Here is a 24,404-nt window from a genome sequence, read left to right on the forward strand (position 1 = left end):
GTTTATTAAAGTCAGGTTGGAATTTGGTATCTTGTTGCTACAAAAAGTCGGTTCTGTCAGTCTTAGGATCTCTATTTTTTAATGCTGGTCAATTGTGTGCCTGAACTCCAAAGAGTATAATGAGGCATATCTGACCTCTCTCCCCACCCACCACCTCCATTCATCCCCCAACTTTACCCCCAAACCCTGGCATGGGCTGAACTTTTTTTTTTGAGACTGAGTCTCGCTCTGTCGCGGAGGCTGGAGTGCAGTGGCACCATCTTGGCTCACTGCAACCTCTGCCTCCTGGGTTCAAATGATTCTCCTGCCTCACCCTCCCAAGTAGCTGAGATTACAGGCATGTGCCACCACCCCCGGCTAATTTTTATATTTTTAGAAGAGACAGGGTTTCGCCATGTTGGCCAGGCTTGTCTCGAACTCTGGACCTCAGGTGATCTGCCTGCCTTGGCCTCCCAAAGTGCTGGGATTACAGGTGTGAGCCACCACACCCAGTCTTGAAGTAGCCATTTAATCCCAAAACTATGCACTTAACTACCACACTACCCTGTCTTCCTCCCTTACCACTTTTTTAGACCCCAGTGAGTCCAGGGACCTTATGTTGGGAACTGGTGATCTAATGTTCTCATTTTACAAATAAGGAAAAAGACCTTAAGAAGTGGTCTGCCTAAGATTACATTGAAAATTAGTGGTGAAGCCTAGATCAGAATCCACGTTTAGTAGTTTCTCAGTCTGGAAAATGATGGAGCTGAGGATGATGATGTCATTATTGTTGATGTCATATTGTTAATGGGTTACCAGATCACAGGACTTCTCCAAACAAAAAGTTTCTAATGAACTGTTTTATTATGGTGAAGATACCTAACATCTATGAAGTGCTTTACAACAATGGGCCTCAGACTTTAATATGTATGTGGATTACCTGGGAATCTTGTAAAAACATATTCTGGTTTAGTAGATATGGAATGTGGCCTTAGAGTCTGCATTCCTTTTTTCTTTTTCTTTTCTTTCTTTCTTTTTTTTTTTTTTTTGAGACAGGGTCTCATGCTGTTGCCCAGGTTGAAGTTCAGTGGCATAATCATAGCTTACTGTAACCTCAAACTCCTGGGTTCAAGGGATCCTCCTGCCTCAGCCTCCCGAATAGCTAGCACTACAGGTGTCTGCCACCATACCTGGTGATTTTATTTTATTTTTTGTAGAGATGCAGGGAATCTCGCTATGTTGCCCGGGCTGGTCTCGAACTCCTGGCCTCAAGCGATCCTCCCAAAGTGTTGGGATTACGGGCATAAGCCACCACGCCTGGCTGAGTCTGCAGTTCTTAAAAGCTATCAGGTGTTTCCAGTGCTGCTGGTCTGGAGACTACACTTGGAGAAGCAAGGCTTTAACATACACAAAGCATTTTTATATCTTTTCTCGGTGTTATCTCTGTTTGTATGTAAGGAAAGTAAGTTCAAAAGGATAAGCAGTTTGTTAAGGATCACGGCTGGTACTGGAACCTGGGTTTCTAACTTTGCAAACCAAGTTAGGTGTTGATTACCCTGCACAATAACAGTAGGCTGAAAACCTGTATGTGAAGGAAAGCTTGAAAAGGATCATTCTGGGTAATGAGCTAAATTGAACTTTTTTATTTCAGAAACAATTTTCATCCTTATTTTCTCTTAGTACCTTTCCCAAGCTTAAATGAAATCACCTTTTAGACTCAAGTCTGTAGTTAGCAGCTAGAGCTTAGTAGGTACTTGAAGCCTAAATACATTTGGAAGTCTAATCTTAGTATTTGCTCAAGTCTTCAAAGGTATTAACTGGGAAGAATTGTCATTTGGTAGCACATTTTGGAAGAAATGATTGATTTTTTTTTAAGTGGAACAGTAATTGTGGTGTGTGTGTGTGTGTGTGTGTGTGTAAATAAGGAGAACAGTAGAATTCCTCAAACAGTAATTTGGGGAATATCACTGAGATAGAATACATAGTAACTATACATAGTATAGTAAACATTTAAATGAAAGTCTTGTCCACTCCATTCTTATTTCAGGTTAAGATTTTAAGTTGTTTTTTTTTTTTCAATTTTTAGAATCTACCTTTGTTCCTTTGCCAGCTATTTCCAATAGTGGGAAAAAACTCACCTGGAGAGTTTTAGGTAGTGCAGAACATTCAAAAGAAGTAAAGGCATGAAGAAACATTTTAAGACCCAGCAAAATGATAGATCCAAAAGGGACAGTAAAAGCATTTTATGGTTGCATGAAAGTCCTAGATATTTTATTTTGGGGAAAGTACATGGTATAATGGAACAGCTGGCCATTGGACTTGGAATCAGAATGAAGATTCCTATCTGGACTTCACTCCATTGAGCCTGTGACTTTGGGCAAATCACTTAGCTTATCAAATATCATTTTTCTCATTTTACAAGAATGGTTATGAGATTTAAGTGGCAAGATGCATGTGAAAACATACTGTGAAGTACCTGGCAAATATTAGGTACTCAGTAAAGATGGGTTGAATTGGAATCTAATAAAAATAAGTTAAAAAAAAAAAAAAGCAAAACTAACCCATGCTTTATTATAGTTGTGGCTTCCTTACCTGTGGTGATTAGTTTTATTTGTGAACTCAGCTAGGCTATAATATCCACTTATTTAGTCAAACACTTATCTTGGTGTTGCTATGACGGTATTTAGTAAATGTGGTTAATATCTGTAATCAATTGACTTTTTAGGTAAAGGAGATTACCCTCAATAACATGAATGGCCTCATCCAATCATTTAAAAGGCATTAAGTGCAAAAGCTAAGGTTTCCAGGATAAGAATTCTGCCTTAAGTTTGCAGCATCAACTCCTGCCTGAGTTTCTAGGGTGTGGGAGGTGGGGACGGGGGCAGTTAAAGCTTTATTTTGGGAGGTCTACGTGATTCCTTACTTTGGTGGACTTTCCATTTCTCCTTTTCTCCCTCCCTTCTTTCTTCCTTCTTTGATTTGTTTTTAAATTCAGGATTTTTAGATGTTTTCTGTGGGAGGTTCAATTGGATTATCTATATGTCACATATCCTTAACCTGATGCTTTTGCACATGCTGTTGGCTTTTCGTTTGTCATTTGTAACTGCATTCTCTGAGTCAGTGGATATCTCTTTAAACCTTGACTGATTACTTCTTAGATAATTAGGTGCTTTTTCTGTTTCCCTTTGAGGACTTTCTATTGACTAAAGGATAAAGACCAAATTCTAACATGGCATGAAAAGCACTTCTTTTTTTTTTTTTTTTTTATTGAGGCGGAATCTCACTCTGTTGCCAGGCTGGAGTACAGTGGTGCGATCTTGGCTCAGTGCAACCTCCCCCTCCTGGGTTCAAGCGATTCTTGTGCCTCAGCCTCCCTAGTAGCTGGGATTACAGGCGCACGCCACTACACCCAGCTAATTTTTGTATTTTTAGTAGAGATAGGGTTTCACTATGTTGGCCAGGCTGGTCTCGATCTCCTTACCTCGTGATCCGTCCACCTCAGCCTCCCAAAGTGCTGGGATTACGTAAAGGCGTGAGCCACCGCGCCCGGCCAACATTTCGTTTTTTTGAGATGAAATTTTTATGCGTACAACAAAGTTGGAAGAATTCTTCAGTGAATATCCATTCACCCACTACCTTGATTCTACCATTAACATTTTATTACACTTGTTTTTATTACATACCGATTCATTTTTCCATTCCTTTCTCCATCCATCAGTTCATTTTATTTTTTGATACATTTCGAAGTAAACTGCAGACATCTGTTTGCTTTCCTCTAAATACTAAAGCATATCATTTAAGTTTAATTCCTTGTTTTTTTTCTTTTGATGTAAAATTTACATTCAATGTAATACACAATTTTTTTTTTTTTTTTTGAGATGGAGTCTCGCTGTGTTGCCGAGGCTGGAGTGCAGTGGCATGATCTCAGCTCACTGCAACCTCCCCATCCCAGGTTCAAACAATTCTCCTACCTCAGCCTCCCAAGTAGCTGGGATTATAGGAGAGCACCACCACACCCGGCTAATTTTTGTATTATTAGTAGAGATGCGGGATTACAGGCATGTGCCACCACACCCAGTTAATTTTTTCATTTTTTTTGTAGAGACAGGGTTTCACCATGTTGGCCAAGATGGTCTTGAACTCCTGACCTCAGGTGATCCACCCACCTCAGCCTCCCAAAGTGCTGGGATTACAGGCGTGAGCCACCATGCCCAGCCTGTAATACACAAATCTTAAGTTAGTTTTGCTGGATTTTGAGAAATGCATACACCTATGTAACAACCTCTATCAAGATGTGGAACTTTACCATCAGCCAGGAAAGTTCCCTCATGCTCCTTCCCTGTTAATCCCCACCTCCATTTTACCCCTTCTTTCCAGCAAACCACTGTTCTGATGATTTTTTTTCCCTACCATAGATTAGGTTTGCCTGTTCTAGAACTGCATAGAAATGGACTTATCTAGTATTTACTATTTGGGGTAAGACTTCTTTTGTTCAGCATGTTTTTGAGATTCATCCATGTTGCTATGTGGTAGGATTCCACTGTATGAATATACCAGTTTGTTAACCCATTTTCCTGTTGATGGACACATGGCTGTTTTTAGGTGTGGACAATTATAAGTAAAGCTGCTATAAACATTCTTGGGCAGATCTTTTTGTGGATATATATTTTCATTTCTCATAGGTAAATGCTTAGGTTTGGAATAATTGGGTCATAGAGTATGTGTATGTTTAGTTTTATTAGATACTGCTAGACCTTTTCCCAAAGTGGTTGTACTATTTTACACACAGAGCATTTGATCCACATCCTGGTCAACATTTAGTGTCAATCTTTCAAATTTTAGTCATTCTGGTGGATGTGTGGTTGTATCTCATTGTGCTATCCAGTTTATTTTTAACTCTTCAGTCTTTCTTTCGTTTCCTTGCCATACTTACATTTCACTCTTGCCAAAACAAGCTATTTACATATACATTAATACCCTGTGCGCTTTTTATTGTTCATATTGTTCCCATGAGAGGTAATAATAAATTTGTTTTAAAATCATGAAGTTTGTGATGGTTATTCAGCAATAAATAACTGAAAACTGTCTGAAGTTGAGTTTTGAGAAATTTTGATTTTCTATTGTGAAAACTCAGAGTATGTCATATTATACCATGCCTTTTATTCCTTAGAAGATGAGACTAAAGAATAAAGGTTAGTACTTTTATAAGTCCATCTGAAGATTTCAAAAAATTTTATAAGCATCATTTTATTTATACCTGCAATATACTCAAGACTCAAAAGAGTTATTTTACCCAATGAAAGCAAGTAAGTACCTAATGGTTGAAATAATTCAGTTATGAAGCTAGAAAAAAAAATCTTTGACTCATCATAGGTGTAGACTCTTGCTCTAACATATGTTCTTTAACTTTTCAGAGCATGCTGCTTTTAACAGCAAGTAGAAGGACTGGCTAGAGTCAGAACTCCAAAACTATGCATGTTAAAATCTTGATGCTGCTATAAAAGCTGTGTTTTTATGATCTTCACTCACTTATTCATTTATACAAAATGATAAGGACAGATTCTAGATAAGATACTTTTCCTGAAATGAAACATTATGGTTTCTAAGCTATTTCACCTTCTGAGTAGCAATTTTTCCTTTTTTTCCCCCCATTTCTTTTTTTAAGCAGATATGAGGGCAATCTCACTTTGTCTTCTGAAATCCCATTGATCACTAGAGTTGATCTAATTAATCTTGCCAATCAGATGGCTGTTTTGTGTTCAGAAAGTCCAACCTAAAGATTGACAAATGAAGAGAATTATGACCTTGATAAAGGAGGACAGTCCTTTGGTTAAGAGCAGTCATCATTAAAGAAACATTTAGCACCCTCTGTGTCCTTCCCTGATCCCATCTTCTTCCTTTTCCTCTGGAGATAACCAGTATACTTAATTTAGTGTTTATCATTTCCTAGCTTTTGCCACTTTGCTTCCTAAAAATAAACTGTTTAGGTTTGCTTGTTTTATATTTTATATAAGTGGAATTGTACTATATGTACATTCTTCCACAACTTGCTTTTTTTTTTAACACAAATTTTGCTTGTTAGTATCATTCATGCTCCTGAGAATTGACTGTGCTGATGGATGTAAATATAGTTCATTTATTTTTGCTGTTGTTTAGCATTCCACTGTATGAATATATTCATTTATCCATTCTTTAATCATTGGACATTTTATTGTTTCCAGGTTTTTGCTGTTACAGATAAGGCTGCTGTGAACATTCTTGTGCATCTTCTGGTACACAGAAATGTAAGGGTTTCTGTGTATACTTAGGAGTGTAATTGTTAGAATATAGGTCATGCTCATATTCAACTTTAACTATTAGGTTGGTGCGAATGTAATTGCGGTTTTTGCCATTACTTTCAATGACAAAAGCCTCAGTTACTTTTGCAGTGACCTAATAGAAATTCTCGAATTTTTTGGTCTCATGACCCCTTTACACATTTAAAAATTATTGAAGACCCCAAAGAGCTCTGTGAGTTAAATCTATTGGTATTTACTGTATTAGAAGTTAAAACTGAAAAAAAATTAAATCTTTATTAATCCATTTAAGATTCATATTTGTGAGAAATGAGATTTTTCCATGTGTTGTATCAGTAGTGTATTTCTTTTGATTGCTGAGTGGTATTCCACTGTATGAATGTAATCGTTTATCTGTTTTCCTATTGACAGATACCTGGGCTGTTCCCAGTTTTTGGCTATTATGCATAAAGTTGAACATTCTTATACAAGTCTTTTTGTGAATGTATATTTTCATTTTTCTTGAATAAATATCTAGGATTGGAATTGCCAGGTTAGGGTTGGTTTATATTTAGTTTTCTAAGAGCCTGTAAGACTTTTTCTCCACAGTGATGTATCATTCTTCATTCTCATCATGGAAGTTTTAGGTGCTCCACATCCCCAACAATGTTTGGTGTTGTCATGCTTCTTAATTTTATCCATTCTGGAGTGTGTGTATCGGTATCTCACTGTAATTTTAATTAGCATTTACCTGATGTCTGATGATGTTGAGCATATTTTCTTGTGCTTCCTGGTCATTTGTATATCTTCTTTTGTGACGTATCTTTTCAAATCTTTTGCTCATTTAAAAAAATTGGATTGTCTTTTTATCATTAAGTAATAGGGGCTCCTTTCATATCCAGAGTATAAGTCCATTTGCCAGATGGCTATTTTGTGACTATTTTCTCCCTGTCTCCCTACTTCATTTTTTTAGAGGTGTTTTTTTTGATGAGAAGTTGTACATTTTGATGAAGTCTAATTGATCAGCTTTTTCTCTTATGGTTATTGCTTTTCATAGCTTGTCTATTCCCATGTTTTCTTCTGGAAGCTTTATAGTTAATTGCTTTATATTCAGGTCTATATCCATCTCAGATTTATTGTCACATATGGTGTAAGGTAGGGATTGAAGTTTGTTTTTTCCTCATAGGCATATCCAGTTATTTTAGCATCATTTAATCATGTAATCTTCAAATAGAAGTTTCACTTCTTTCTTTCCAATATTTATGCATTTTATTTCTTTTGCTTGTGCTATTGCACTGGCTAGGACCTCCAGGGCAATGTTGAGTAGAAATGACATCATGAGTGAACATCCTTGCCTTTTCTTGATCTAAAAAGCAAAGAATTCAATATTTCATTATTAGGTATAACGTTAGCTATAGGTCTTTTGCAGATATCCTTTATTTGATTGAGGAAGTTCTTGTTGAGTTTTATCATGAATAGGTGTTGGGTTTGTCAAATATTATTCTATATCAAAGTGATCATGTGATTTTATCCTTTCTGTTAATATGACTGATTAATTGATTGATTTTTTGAATGTTAGATAAACTTTGTTTCGCTGGCCCACTTGAACATGATATGTTATCCTTTTTATGTGTTGCTGGATTTGATTTGCTTGTATTTTTGGCAGGACTGATTTTTGCCAGGATTTTTGCATCTTTGTTCATAAGAGATATTTTTTTGACATTTGTTTTTTGTTAGGTTTCTTGCTTCAGGTTTTTAAGTTGTGTTTTTCAAGGAAATTTGTTCATTTCCTCTAAATTGTTGAATATATTGGCATAAAATTATTTCTGATATTTCCTTATTGCTTTTTTAATGTCTGTGGAATCTGGGGGTAACTCTGTTCTTTCATTCCTGAAATCAGTAATTTGTATGTTCTCTCTTTTTTGATGATTAATCATCCTAATGGTTTATTCGATTTTATTATGTCAGAGGAACAACTTTTGGCTTTGTTAATTTTCTCTATTCTTATTCTATTGTTTATTTTTCCTTCTACTTATTTTTATTTAATGTATTCCTTTTTTAGTTTCATGAGATGAAAGCTTAAAACACTGATTTTAGATCTTTCTTTGTTAATAGAAGCATTTAAAGTTGTAAATTTTCCTCTTGGCACACAAACTGTTTTTCCTCTGTGCTCACAACACAATCAACACAGAAGATTTCTGTGACCAGATGTGTGGGGATTTCTCCCCACCAACAGACAAGCCATCAGTTTTGCAGTGGACACTAGCTGGGTATCTTTCAATTCAATTCTGACACTATCTAGTTGGTAGCATCAGATCCCACAGGTTGAGGGCTCAGTCCCACAAGACTGTCCTCCACTTCCCATGCCAGTCGGAAGCCCCATGTTGTTTTACTTGTGTTTCTGACTAACCTGCTATAAATAGGATCAGATTCAGATTCTTCTTGGCCTCTCTGTGCAGCATGCCTTCCTCCAGGGTATGGGATGGGGCCTCTTCTGAAATGGGGGTCTTGTGATCTACAATCACAGCAGTGATTGTAGCAGAGAATTTCTTTATGTCCAGCTCTGAGACAGAAAGGTGAGGGAAGATTAGAGTATATTTTCTAGTTTATATGGCCTGCCATGGGGAGAAATAACAAGGACTGTAGGAGTTATAAGCCAGGAACTGTGGATGAAAACATATATATATATATATATATATATATATATATGATGTATGTATACTATCACAGCACTCCCTAAGCTTATTGTGCTGGTATTTGGAGGTGGGGGCTTTGAGACATAATTAGTTCATGAGGGTCTACCCTACCCTTATGACTGGGATTAGTGCCCTTGTAAGAAGATGCCAGGGCAGGGTATGGTGGCTTACACCTGTAATACCAGCAGTTTGGAAGAGTGAGGTAGGCAGATTGTTAGAGCCCAGGAGTGCGAGACCAGCCTGGGCAATATGGTGAAACTCATCTCTACAAAAATAAAAGAAATTAGCCCCGCATGGTGGCGCACACCTGTAGTCCCAGCTAGTTGGGAGGCTGAGATGGGAGGATTGCTGGAACCTGGGAGGTCAATGCTGCAGTGAGGTATGATTGCACCACTGCACTCCAGGCTGGATGACAGAGTAAGATAATGTTTAAAAAAAAAAAAAAGTAGAATTCCCAAGCAGATAACAATTTAAATGTTATTAACAGGGCAACAAATTATCAGGTTTATCTTTGGTTTATATGGTTTGGTTTGGGTCTATCATTTTATTATTGTAATTATACTAGCTTTTTTTTTGTTCTCCTGCATTTTAACAAATTATTTGAATATTATTTTAGAATTAAAATATTTTACTATTGCCTTTTTAGCCATTCTTCTTTGCATTATTTATTTAGTGGTTACTCTAGGGATTACAATACATGTCTTTAACTTTTCACAGCCCACTTCATGGACCACTTCATGAAAAATGTAGAAGCTTGCAGAATAAGGCAACTATATAGGCTCATATCCTACCTACTTTGTTCTTTATGCTATAGTTGTTATATGTATTACATCTATATGTTATAAACCTCCAAATATCAGCATATTAAAAGTAAACAAGTTATAAATAAATTAAAAGAAAAAGGAAACATTACTGTCTTTTGTAGCTTACCATTTCTGATGTTCTTCACCGTTGTCTGAGGATCTGCTTTCCTTCTGGTATCATTTTCCTTCAGCAAGTTGAGCTTCTCATATCTATAAATTTCTATATTTCACTACATTTTGAAAACTTTGATCATTATGTATTCAAATTTTTTTCTGCTTCATTCTCTCTCTTCTATCCTTTGGCACCAATTACAGATATGTTGCATAGTTTATAGGTTCATTAGCATCTGTTTAGGATTATTTTGTAAAAAATCTTTTTTTTTTTTTTGAGACGGAGTCTTGCTCTGTTGTTCAGGCTGGAGTGCAGTGGCGTGATCTCGGCTCACTGCAAGCTCCACCTCCTGGGTTCATGCCATTCTCCTGCCTCAGCCTCCCGAGTAGCTGGGACTATAGGCGCCCGCCACCACGCCTGGCTATTTTTTTTGTATTTTTAGTAGAGATGGGGTTTCACCGTGTTAGCCAGAATGGTCTCCATCTCCTGACCTCGTGATCTGCCCGCGTCAATCTGCCAAAGTGTTGGGATTACAGGCGTGAGCCACTGTGCCCGGCCCAAAATCTTTTTTTCTCTCTCTGTGCATATACATATTGGGTAGTTTTGATTGACCTATCTTTATGTTCACTTAGTTTTTTCTCTGCCATCTATTTGTCTGTTAGGTCCATCTGGTGCATAATTTATTTCAGATATTATATTTTCAGTTTTAGAGTGTCCACTTAGTTCTTCTTTATTATTTCTTTCTTTCTCCAGAGATTTCCTATCTTTCTCATTATTGTTAGCATATTTATCTTAATTCCTTGAGGCTAGTTATAGCTGTTTCTTTAACATCCTTGTCTGCTTTCTCTAACATCCAGATGATCTTGGGATCAGTCTCAATTGATATTCTTTTCTCGTTAAAATAAGAACCATTTTCCTGGTTCTTCATATGTTAGTAATTTTAGACTTTATTCTGAACATAAAGAATGTTAAATTGTGGAGATTCAGGTATCTTTGTTTCTTATGAGTGTTGTTTCTGTTGTTTTAACTGGCATTTAGTTATCTTGACTGACTTGACTTGAACCGTACACTCTTGTTTCTTGACCAGCATCTCATTTGTCTTTAGCTGAACTTCTTTCAATCTGTTATATGCACGTGGTTCATGGTTCAATCAGAGACATGGGCAGACAGAATTTAGGGATCCCTTCTTTGTTTTCCCTTTCAAGATTCCTCAATTCTCTTCAGTGCCATATTTTTTTTTTCTGGCTTCAGTGTTTTGGTTCCCCAGACCAGCAAGCCTGTAGTGTTACTTTTCACTGTTTCTTATGTACTGTGTCAGCTGCACTTATCCCAAGGCTAAAAGCCGTGAAAATGGGAATTCACTTTGTACAATCCCCTTCTTGAAATGTGTACCCTGCATTAGAATTTGTCTGCTTCTTACACTCCGATGCTTCCAGACAATCTCTTTTTGTATCATCCTTGATTTTACCGTATTTTTCTGAGGGGGAATTAGCTAGTAGGGCCTTATTCTGTCATTGCCGGAAGCAGAAGTTTATATGGACCTTTTTACTATGTTCCATTTCTCTCCCCATTGTGTCCATGTTTTCTTCAGATTCTTGAACATACTTGTAATAGGTGATCTAAAATCTTTGTCAGTTTCATCACTGTCATTTTGGCATTGCTTCTTTTGAATGATTTTCTTGCTTTTTTTTTTTTTTTTTTGAGACGGAGTCTCACTCTGTCGCCCAGGCTGGAGTGCAGTAGCACGATCTCAGCTCACTGCAACCTTCGCCCTCTGGGTTCAAGTAATTCTCCTGCCTCACTCAGCCTCCCTAATAGCTGGAATTACAGGTGTGTGCTACCACGCTTGGCTAATTTTCATATTTTTAGTAGAGATGGAGTTTCACCATTTTGGCCAGGCTGATCTCGAATTCCTGACCTCAAGTGACCCGCCCACCTTGGCCTCCCAAAGTGCTGGGATTACAGATGTGAGCCACTGTGCCCAGCCGATTTTCTTGCTTTTTAACTTGTTTAGCAATTTCTGTTTGGATGCCAGACATGGTAATGGGATATTGTTGAGTGAATAGATTTTGTTGTCTTCTCTTAAAGTGTGTTGGATTTTGTTCTGCCCGGGAGTTAGATTCTGATCAGTTGATCCCTTTCAAGGTTTGTTTTAAAGCATATTTTGGGAGTAGTTCTAGAGTTGTTGTCTTTATTCTTTTGCTAGTTTTGCTTCATTACCAAAATGTTCTAGGATCTCTACTGGATGCTCTAAGTGTTCAGCATGATCACTGTTCTCTCTAGTCAAAATGTGAAGGTCTCAAACCCTATGTGTTATGGTAGTTGTTTGGTTTACAGCTCTATAGTAATTATTTCTTCCCCTATTAGTTCTTTTCTCAGCCTAAGAGACTGTGAGCATGTGCCGTTTTTTATTTGGCGGTAGACTCAAAGATTCCTTGTAAATTTTGGGAGCTCTTTCTCTGCAAGACTGCTGTGCTATGCTTGGATTTTTTTTCCTTGCACCAAAGTCTAGAAATACTTCCTCCAGAAAGCTGAGTTTACCTCATTTATTTCCCTTTTCTCAGAGATCACATTGCTCTGCTACCTAGTTGTTCAATGCCTGAAAAGAATTTTTTCATAGAATTTGCCCTCTTTTATACTTGTTAACTGTGAGGGAAAATCCAGTCCCAGTTCCTCTATTATGGCTAGCAGTAAAAGTCCCCCAAATCATTGTAGTGTTCTTACGTTCATTAGTTTTAATATCTTTTGGATCAAGCCCATTGTGATGTTAAAGTCTTCTGTAACTCTGCTGATTTGTACAGGGGGAGCATGTGAAGGTTGCTTCATCTATTAAACATTAAAATAGGTGTGTTAAAATCTTCTACCATGTTGGTGGATTTGTTTATTTTCTTCATTATTATTCTCTTAGTTTTTGCTTTAAGTATTTTGAGGCTTTAAGTATTTTTGCTTTAAGTATTTTGCATAATTTAGTGCAAATATGTTTAAGATTATGATGTCTTCCAGGTGAATTGGATTCTTATTTTTCATTTTTCTTTTTTAATTTTTTTTTGAGACAGGGTCTCACTCTGTTGTCCAGGCTGCAGGGCAGTGGCACAATCACAGTTCACTGCAGCCTTGACTTCCTGGGCTCAGCTGATCCTCCCACCTCAGCCTCTGGGATAGCTAGGACTACAGGCACATGCCACCATGCCCAGCTAATTTTTTTGTATTTTTAGTACAGATGGGGTTTTGCCATGTTGCCCAGGCTGTCTCAAACTCCTGGGCTCAAGTTATCAATCCACCTGCCTTGGCCTCCCAAAGTGCTAGGATTATAGGTGTGAGCCACGAAGCCCAGCCAGATCCTTCTTTTTCTAATGCTTTTTGTTTTAAAGTTCTTTTGGTTTGAAGTACTTATTATCATTTTTTATTCTTTACTTACAACCTTTCTGCATTCTTATATGTTATTTGCATGTACTATATGCTAGGCACTTAATTTAAAGGTGCCTGGGATTTGTTTTAATCAGGTATGTTTAGACACAGAGACACAGAAATGACTGTCATGAAGGAAGAAGTTGTTTTTTTTTTTTAATTTTACTGTAAGTTCTGGGATACATGTGCAGAACGTGCAGGTTTATTACATAGATGTGCATATGCCATGCTGGTTTGCTGCACCCATCAACCCATCATCTAGGTTTTAAGCCCCACATGCCTTAGGTATTTGTCCTAATGCTCTCCCTCCCCTTGCCCAGGAAGAAATTTTTATGCTCAGTTTCCTAGAAACAGGATGAATAACACACCATGTAGGGCCACTTGGGAAAGCACCAGGGTCAGTCGGGGGACAGAGGAAGTGGGGAGAAACATGGGCATACAGCTTTATTCCTTCCTGCAGGAAGGAACAGGCAAGGCATTATGAGTAGGCTTAGGTTTGGCTAGTTTTGAGTAATTTCAGTGGGCACTGGGATGTAGGTGCTGCCACTAGTTGTATGGTACGTGACCCTGGGGTAATTTGGCTAGGAGAATAGTAGCCTAGCATGTAAGAGTCTGATAAATGTGGTATTTGGGACTATGGGCTCTGGATTGTTTGGTTTGCATACGGCAGGTGCATTCCTTTCCTACCTGGCTAGCTCTGGGAGGAGCGATTCCACCAGGGTAAGCAAGGCCCCAGATGCCAAAGTGTAAAATACAGAAACCAGAAAATGTGGTTATCATAGCACTGTTCTAGGTACTTGTTCATAATGGCAGTGAGGAAAGCAGATAAGAAAGCCGTAGTCGTGAGAATGCACTCTAATGAGAGAAGATGACAAATAAACAATTAACCAAGTATATAAGTGGTTTCTAATTGTGATAAATGCTGTAAATAAAACTAGGTAATATGATAGAGAATGGCTAGAGGACTTCTTTAGATAGGGTAGTTAAGGAAGGCTTCTCTGAGTTGGTGGCATCTGGCATAAGCCCTGAAGAATGGGATGGTGCATGTGGTAATCTGGGGTAATGATGTTCCAGGCAGTACTGCAAATGGCCCTGTGGCTGGAATAGACTTGGTTTGGTCTAGGAACTTTGGGAAGATTAGTGTTTTGGGAATGATGGGCAAGAAGGAGAGTAATTAGAAGAGATAGGCAGGGGTTGATTGTGTTAGCCTTGTAGACCATGGTAAAGAGATTGGCTTTTATTTTATTTGCAGTTGAAAGCCTTTGGAGTGTTTTCAGCCGGGAGAGTAAACTTTTTATACTCAGTTCAGAACAAGTCAGATACAAATACCATTGACAGTATAACACTTGGGAGATTTATTAGCATGTTACAGTTATATAATTAAAAAGGAAGATGTTGTTAAATTGGAAACGTTTTCATGAAACAAATGGCTGCAAAGGAGGATTTTGATCATAGTGGGAGACTAGGATTGATGAAGAATGAGAATGGAATTTCAAAGGAGAGAAATCATACAAAGCAGGCCTAGGTACTCAAGGTACTATGGGGGTTTTGCTGTTATTGTTTTTGAGACACAGCCTGACTCTGTGGCCCAGGCTGGAGTACAGTGGTGCCATCTTGGCTCACTGCAACCTCCGCCTCCTTGGTTCAAGCGATTCTTGTGCCTCAAGCTCCCAAGTAGCTGGAATTACAAGCGTATGCCACACCTGGCTAATTTTTGTATTTTTTTGTGGAAACGGGGTTCTGGCATGTTGCCCAGGCTGGTTTCGAACTCCTGAACTCAAGCAATCCTCCCGCCTTGGCCTCCTGAAGTGCTGGGATTACAGGCGTGAGCCATACCACCATGGGTTTTTAAGTATAAGAACTTACTGTCGAGAACAATATATAAAGTTTAAGAATGACCAAAATAAGTGATGAGAAAAAATAGATACAGAATAGCTATAAATCCTGCCTGGGCAACATAGTGAAACCCTGTCTCTACAAAAAATACAAAAATGAGCTGGGTGCATGCCTGTAGTCCTAGCTACTCGGGAGGCTGAGGTAGGAAGGTCGCTTGGGAGGTTGAGGCTGCAGTGAGCCATTATCATGTCACTGCATTCCAGCTTGGGTAACAGAGCAAAACCCTGTCTGCAAATATATGTGTATGTCAGATAAGGCTTTTTGTCTTTAACTTTCTAGAAAGTATTTTCAGTCAGAGATTGGGAGACTAAAGATAGATTGGTTTTAAGGGGGTAAAGGTTATAAGAGTAGGTGATGAGAAAGCAAAGGAGAACTCAAAGAGAGACTGCGTGAAGTAAATTTATATGCCTTGCATTAGATGGATCAAGAAAATGATCTTCATAAAGAAAATCATAATTGGTAGCTATCATTTTAAAAGTATATAGTTTTTCAAATATATATATTTAAAACATTAAGAAAAGACATTGTTATAAAATATTTGCATACAATATTTGTCCTGCTTATGTAATAAGATTGTTGTGAAGGTCAAATGAGGAAATTAATACAAATTGATGTTGTATTTCAAACCTTACTTTGAAAAGTGCTACCATTCAGAAGGGTACATATGAGTTTTTATGATGCTCACACATGTGCATAAATTGCATAAAACTTCTACATGTCTAGACATTACTATAACTAATTGAAGCTGTTTTGGAGTCTGTGGATGTTGATTACTATAGGTAACTTTTTTTTTTTTTTTGGGGGGGGATAGGGCCTCACTCTGTTGTCCAGGCTGGAGTGCAGTTGCACAATCACAGCTCACTGCAGCCTCGACCTCCCAGACTCAAGCCATCTTCCTGCCTCAGCCTCCAAGTAGCTGGGACTACAGGTGCATGCCACCACACCTGACTAGTTTTTGTATTTTTTGTAGAGACGGGGTTTTGCCATGTTGCCCAGGCTGGTCTTGGCAGCTCCTGGACTCAAGTGATCCATCCACCTCAGCCTCCCAAAGTGCTGGAATTATAGCCTGCCTTGCTTATTATTGCCCTCTGTTAGGAGAGTCTTTTTAGGTTATATGTATGGTAAGCATGCTGTATAGCTATCTTCATGAATTGCTCTACCAGCTGTGAAACTGGTATAAAGCTGTTGTGTATAATCAATAAATAAATGATTTGCTTTTTTAAGATGCTAGACAAAACATGGCATTAATTTCAAAAATGATCTGAAATTTAAGCTGTATATTGAATGTATTCCTTAAAATCTATTCTGTTTCTTTTGCCTGGCATATTTTTTCCCCAGTCTCTTACTTTCAGAAATTATATTACCATATATTTATATATGGGAATACACACATTTATAATCTCACAGTTTCTGTGGGTTAGGAGTCTGGATCCAGTTTAGCTGAGTCCTTTGTTTATGATCTCACAGGGCTGCAATCAAGGTGTTAGCTGGGTCTCATCTGAAGCTTAACTATGGAAGAATCTATTAGCAGAATTCAGTTTCCTGTGGTTATAGGACTGAGAAGCTTCAGTTTCTTGTTGGCTTTTGGATGGAAGCTGCCCTTAGCTCCTGGAGGCTGCCCTTCACATATGGGACTACCAAAATAGGCAGACCACAACATAGTAGCTTGCTTCTTCAAAGCCAGCAAGGAAATGAGAGACTTCAGCAAGATGGGTGCTACAATCTTAGGTAATGTCATCACATACACATAATCATGTATCTCTTGTCACCTTGCCTTATTCTCTTGGTTAGCAGCAAGTCACAGTTTCTGCTTATACACTAAAGGAGGGAGTTACACAAGGCTGTGGATACCAGGTGATGGGGATCTGGGGGCCACTTTAGATATCTGTGTTTCACATACCTTATTTTTCTATTTGCAAGTGAAGTAATTGTTGTTTTCTTTTTACTTTTTACCCTGTAACCAGGTCAATAAAGACCAGTGGTCTTCTTGTTCCTTTGTGCTAGTGGGTGTTTACTTTTCTATTTCATTTAGCTACTAAGTAGCCCCACAAGCATCTCAGCTCTGTATAGATGATCTCAGATCCATTTCCTATCCTTGTGTGGTCCAAGGCCTCATCTCTCATTCCTGTGTGAGCATTGAAACCCAACCTCCTATGGTACTGAGATAGGCAACTCACTGCCTTATCTCTTACACTCTGTAGGGCAGTCATAACTGAGGTATTACTGTATTAGTTTTCAATTGCCTCTTGGTTTTTTTTTCCTTTTAAGAAGTACTTTTAGTTTTTTTTGAAGCCCAGCTGTGCATTTAAAAATATTATTTCTTAAATTTTTACAACTCATCTAGGTATTCGTAATGAGAGAATTTTAGGGTTTTCTGTCACATTGCTTAATAACTATTTCTTTGTTTTCTTTTAGCCAAGGGTTTATTTCAGTACTGGAAATACTAAATGCTATATACACATATGTGTACTTACAAACATGTAAGTGCATCAGATAATCAGTATTAGCACACATGGAAATATAGTGTTGAGAAGTATAGCATATGAAGACTTTAACAATCTGCCCCTTGACTCCCTCTCTAATGGCCTTTCTAAACACTTGCACTTTTGTATGGTACTGCTTTTGTATTCTGAACACAGAATGCAGCTCATAGTTTCATGTATTTGCATACATTATTGTCTTTGTCTGGAATGTTCTGCTTTATGCCTCCCATCTCTCTTTATTTTGTTAACTCAGCCTTATTTCTTTTTTCTTCTAAATTCACTTTTTTGTATTTTTAATTATTCTATTTTTCATTTCTAGGGGTATTGTTTCTTTTTTTCAAATCTGCCTGGCCATGTTTGTTATTTTTTCTTCCTTGGTTATTTTTTCTTGCTATCTTATATTTCTTTAAATATTTTAAAAACACTTAACAATATTTTGTATTCAATAATTTCAGTATATTTCATTTTTGCTTGTCTAATTCTGTTGCTTATTGTTTTGCTGATTCTCTTTTATGGCTGCATGTTTCCTCACGTATTCTTGTGATTTTTTACCATTAATTCATTGTTTTGGAGATTTGAGAAATCTTTGAGACCATCTTGGATTGTAAAGTCTATGAGGGGAGGGCCCCTGTGGTTTTGTTCATTGCTGTATTCCAGGGCTTATTACAGTGTCTAGTACATGAGACTCTCAATAAATATTTATTGGATGAATAAATTACATGCCCACACCTTACAGACAGAACTATAATTATTTATATATATGTTTATTTTCTCTACTGTATTGATAATACCTCAAGTTAGAGAAGTTTCTGGCTTTAATGCTGTATCCCCAGCATTTAGCACAGAGTCTAATATAGATTAAGTTCACAGTAAATATTTGTTGAATGAATGAGGAATTGCTTGGCATATTCTGCCCAATGAAATCTTCAGAATAAATAAGACTTATTTTGCCTGTTTGTCATTATAAAGTCATTTTAATAAAATGGAGGATACTAGAGAAATGATGAATCAGCTCACATAACTAGTGCACATATTGTTCATGACAGATTAAAGCAGAACCATTTTCCAGACTGAACTCCAAAATCTTCAGTGTCACTGAAGGCTAATCACATTAACTACTCCTGTACTTACAGATTTCAAGGCATAGTGAGTATACAAAATGTTCATCCAATAAATATGTTCCAAACATCTACTATATGTATATTAGTTTGCAAGTTATGTGATATATTTTTTCCCAGTATGTTATATGCTAACTAAGGTATAAACTTAAAAATGTGAAAAGGATAAATAGGACACAAGATAAATGATTTATTATAGTAATCACTGGGTGCAGTGGCTCACTCCTGTAATCCTAGCACTTTGGGAGGCTGAGGCAGGTGGATCACCTGAGGTCAGGAGTTCGAGACCCGTGGCCAATATGGCAAAACCCTGTCTCTACCAAAAAATACAAAAATTAGCCAGGCATGGTGGCATGCGCCTGTAGTTTCAGCTACTCTGGAGGCTGAGGCACGAGAATCGCTTGAACCCAGGAGGTGGAGGTTACAGTGAGCTGAGATTGCACCACTGCACTCCAGCCTGGGTGATAGAGTGAGACTCTGTCTCAAAAAAAAAAAAAAATTTATTACAGTAATAAAAGAATTGTCTTAAAACAGTATCATTTCTTTAATCATATAGAATACAATTGAATAAATTTTATAGAGGTTCAGATGAATCCAGTATTGTGATATTTTCTATATATATAATATATAAAAAATAGATATATAAAATATATAAAAATATATATATAAAATATATATATAAATGTTTTCATCCACGGTTCCTGGCTCATAATTTTCATAACCCTTATTATAGGCTTTTGTTCTAATGTTGGGACACTGTAGGCCTCAGAATCAGGCCTCAGGAAACAGAATCTGTCTCTCTGATCTTCTGCTGCCCTCCTTTCACCTGACCAAGGCAGGACTCTAATCTGATTGTGAGTCATCTGGCTGTTTATTTGAATCCTTTTAAATATCCTTTGTAATAAACTGATAAACACAAGTAAGTGTTTCTCTGAGTTATGTGAGCCATTATAGCAAATTAATTGAACCCAAAGAGGGGGTTGTAGGAACCCTAAGTTGAAGCCAGTTGGTCAGTCTAGAGGTCTAGACTTGTGACTGATGAAAAGAGGAGGCTCTTTTGTGGGACCAAGCCCTCAACCGGTGGTTTCTGAGGCTATCTCCAATTAGATAGCTTCAGAATTGAATTGAATTGGAGAACACCCAGCTGGTGTCTGCTGTAGAATTTATTGCTTGCCTGGTTTGTGAGAGAAACCCCCACATATTTGGTCACAGAAGTCTTCTGTGCTAATGATTGTTGTGGAGTGATTAAAATAGGAAAAAGCACGTCGAGTGTTGTTTTGTTCACACTCACAAGTTATAGTTGCCAGAATTATATAGTTGGATTGCCTCTTAACAATTATTAGTATAGACCAACACTCATGATTGTATTTCTTCTGTTTTCTTCCTTTTCCTTTGCTTTTTCAGCAGGAAGGTTGTATTTCTTCTGTTTTCTTTTTTGTCCTTTGCTTTTTCGGCATGAAGAATACAGCTTCTTGTTAAAGGGATATAACATAAGATTGAATCCAGATATTCCCATTTAGGAACTATAATATACTGGAAAAATTTCTTAACCTCGTTGGGCCTCAAGTGTTCTAATATGTAGAATGAGAATGATAACACCCACCTTATAAGGTGATATTTTATATCAAAAGATATTATGTAAATAAAGTCACTAGTATGGTTATAGGAATATAAACTCAGTAGGTCTTGGTTCCCTTCTGCTTTATTCTTTCTTTCATTATCTACCCTGTATTTTTTCCACTTTCATTCTGTTTATTTTTAAAAAAATAAAAACCAGGTTTTAAAATAAAAATTTAGTATTTAGATTGAAGCTTAATAGTAAAGATCATGCAAATATTCCAGTTATATGTGTGTGGGGGTTTAACAACACTGCTATTTTAGTTGGATCACAGAGAAACCTCTGTTTGCTGCTGTGGCACACTTGTCTTGGCTGACTGATCCCATTTTTGCTGGTTTTCTTTAAAGCAGTTTTTTTCAGACCTTTAAAAGCTGACACTTGGGCAGTGAGTACCCTAGAAAATAATATCTTGTTCCAGTAGAACTTGGCCCAAAGGATTGAGAGATTTGGGAATTTTTTTTAAATTTTAAAACTTTTATTTTCTAGTCTAATTTTTGTCTTACTGCTGAGGCACTTGATATAAATTAAACACTGTTTAAGAAATTAAGTTAAATTAAATAAATTCAGAAAGTCTTAGCCAGAGCAGTTTGTCAAGAGAAAGAAAGGAATAAAAAGCATCCAAATTGACAAGGAGGAAGTTAAATTGTCCCTGTTTGTGGATGACGCGACCTTTATATAGAAAAACCTAAAGACTCTACCAAAAGCCTTTTAGAACTGATCAATAAATTCGTAAAGTTGCAGAATATAAAATTAATATACAAAAATTAGCATCTCTATACACAAACAGTGAACTAGGTTGAAAATAAATCAAGAATGCAACCTCGTTTATATTAGCTACAAAAAATTACACAGGAATAAATTTAAGGAGGTAAAAGACCTCTGTGAAGAAAACTCAGAATGCTGATGAAAGAAATTGATGAGGATACAAACAAATGGAAAGACATCCCATGCACATGAATCAGAAGAATTAATATTGCTAAAATGACAGTACTAGCTGGGCATGGTGACACGTGCCTGTAGTCCCAACTAGTTGGAAGGCTGAGGCAGGAGGATCACTTGAGCCTAGGAGTTCAAGGATGCAGGGAGCTATGATCACGCCACTCTACTCCAGCCTGGGTGACCAAGCAAGACCCCATCTCTAAAAAAAAAATGAGTAAAAGAAAATAAATTTTATAATCAATATCCTTATATTTGAATCCTGACTTTGCCATTTACAAGCTGTGTGATCTTATATATATTTATACAAATTACTTAATTTTGATTTTCATCTTCCTTAGCTGTCAAATTAGATTGAAAATACCTCATAGGGTGGATGTAGTAGCTCGTGCTTGTAATCCCAGCTACTAGGAAGGCTGAGGCAAAGGAACGCTTGAGCCCAGAAGTTTGAGACCAGCCTGGGCAACATAGCGAGATCCTATCTCAAAAAACAGAGAGAGAGAGAAAATACTTCATAGATTTGTTTTGAGGATCAAATTAGACAATGTAATGATTTCATACACTCTAAACTACCATATAAATTTTGGTTAATGGCTTTCTGAAGAATTTGTAACATCAGATAATGTAATTAAATTCAAACTACCTTTTTTTAATCCATAAACTAAAAAGTTATTTGTTTTTCTGCTTTAAAATGTCTGACATTTTAACTAAAACTGTGAGCTTTACCTAACGCAGTGCCTAAGCCCCACCATAGGTGTTCATTCATTTGCAGAGTGAAGGAATGAATATGTTCAACTTCTTGGCATCAGCATTATATATTGCTGTTAAAAACTAAATTACCAGCCAGGCACGGTGGCTCATGCCTATAATTCCAGCACTTTGGGAGGCTAAGGTGGAAGGATCACTTGAGCCCAAGAGTTCAAGACCAGTTCAAGACTCTGTCTCTACAAAAAATTACAAAATTAGCTGGGTGTGGTGGTGCACTCCTTTAGTTCCAGCTACTCAGGAGGCTGAAGTAGGAGGATCACTTGAGCCCAGGAGACTGAGGCTGTAGTGAGCCGTGGTTATGCCACTGCACTCAAGCCTTGAAGACAGAGCTAGACCCTGTCTCAAAAACAAACAAATACAAAACTAAGTTACCTCTTTAATAATTAGATAAATGCAAATACCATTGTGTCTTTCTTTCAATAAGCCTCATCAGGATTCAATGGTATTACCTTAAACTCTCAAATTTACTGTAGGTATATCATAGACATGTAATTGTCACAAACGTTGGAGGCCACATAGTATAATTAATATGCTTAGACTTAGGTTTTAATCCATTTCTGCCTCTTACTGGTTGAGCAACTGTTGGTAAGTCATTTAATCTTTGGAGCCTCAGTTTCTCTAGTAAATGGTGAGACTACTCCCTTACAAGGTTACTTTGGGAATTAAATGTTAATGGATATATTTATAAACCATAAAGTGGCATAAAATGTAGAAATTTTTGACAAGAATATGAGCTGGGCCATATGACTGATTTTTCTACATTCATGAAAGTGTGTAGAAAATATTGCAAAGATGTCACAAGTTTGGATATTTGAAAGGACTGAAAGTCTCCTTAGAGAATATTTACCTTTCATTTAAAGGCAAAGGAAACAGTATAACAAAAGAAGGAAGAGGACAGGCAAGCATTGAGGGTATGGAAGATAATCAAGGAGCAAACTCCCTTAGGATCTTAATCTGCATGGAGGCCTGCTTCATCTCTGGATTGAATCACCAAGATCTGTCTGATAAATTTTGGCTTCAGGCTAGCTCAAGGCAGAAATTCCCAATGAGGTATTTTATGTTGCTCTGGTCATGGAGTGTTTTTTTCCCCCAGTACTTTTAATACTTTATTCTTATATATTTTAAAATATATTTGGAATATAGCCTGGTGTATAATGTGGAGAAAGGATTCAGCTTAATTGATCTCAAGATGATTTTTACCCAGTTGCCTCAATACCATTTACTGAATACTTCCTTTCTACTTTTAATGATTTGAAATGTCAACATTATTATATACTAAATCCCATATGTTTTGGGGCAGATATTTGAACTTTCTAGCTTGTTTTATTGATATCTGTCTTACATCTCAATATCATATTGTTTTAATGATTTTATGTAACTTCATATTTGCCTCAATTATGGTTCCACTTTCTTCATTCCCCTTGTACCCAGGTTCTCTATGTCACTAGCAGGAAACATTGCACAACATATAAAGACTTTGTATTTTTGTTTAGGGCCAGGAACAGAAGGAAATAATTTTTAAATGTATTCTCTGGTACCAGGAAGAGAAAAAGTAGAAAGAGAGATGTAATAGGGCTGGGGAAGGAAGTATTTAGCCTACAATCAGGACACTCTGGTTTGAGTCTGTTTCTGATGCTTACTGTATACATGTAGACAGGCCAGTTGACTTTTTAGCTTCACTATTTCCCTCATTTGCAAAATGAGGAAAATTGATTAGGTCACTGCTTCTTAAATTTTTCCACCGAAGCACCCTTAAGGGCAGAAAAAAGAAAACAAGTACCTATGTGTGAAGATGAAACTGCAAGCAGCCTGCCATAAGTAAAAAATGTTTTTTTAATATTCACGAAAGATTTTTTTTGTTCATTGTTTATTATAGCATTGGCTGACGTAAAAATTGGAAATAAGCTAAATGTTGCTTAATAGACAATTGTGTAAATAAAATATGATGTGGCCTTAGAATACTATGTAGCCAACAAAAGGATTGAAATTATATATATTGAAAACATAATTCAGGGCTCTGGCTCCATTTCTCTTAGTCCCCCTCTTCTTTCCTCTTTATATTTCCAGTTTGTCATATTACTGGACAACCATAATCACCAACTAAGACCTGGGAAAATCCTGGAGTTATGCAATAAAAAGGTTTCCATATCTGGAACTGTTTTGGAACACCTAATTTTAAACTAATTTTTAATTATTGCCCCTTTAAATTTTTGCTTGTTAGAATAGGAAAACTTCTTTGCTGTTTGGATATGAAAGGGATTCTGAAAAGGGATTATTTCAACTGTTCAAATTCTTGAAACATCTTTACACAG

The 24,404-nt window shown here is 37.0% G+C and overlaps 1 protein-coding gene across 3 annotated transcripts in view; it reads left to right on the forward strand.

Moving 5' to 3' along the window:
- ACER3 (alkaline ceramidase 3) overlaps nt 1-24,404 on the forward strand; it is a 163,331-nt gene that overhangs the window by 10,632 nt on the left and 128,295 nt on the right. The window contains exon 1 of one of the 3 annotated variants that reach the window (XM_058446688.1): nt 19,596-19,624. The exons of the other annotated variants lie outside the window; for them this stretch is intronic. The gene's annotated coding sequence lies outside the window, so the exon portion shown is untranslated. Of the gene's footprint in view, nt 1-19,595; nt 19,625-24,404 lie in introns of those variants that run through there. 3 annotated transcript variants of the gene reach the window in all.

This window comes from Hylobates moloch, unplaced genomic scaffold, assembly GCF_009828535.3.
Source record: "Hylobates moloch isolate HMO894 unplaced genomic scaffold, HMol_V3 SCAFFOLD_11, whole genome shotgun sequence".
Lineage (NCBI taxonomy): Eukaryota > Metazoa > Chordata > Mammalia > Primates > Hylobatidae > Hylobates > Hylobates moloch.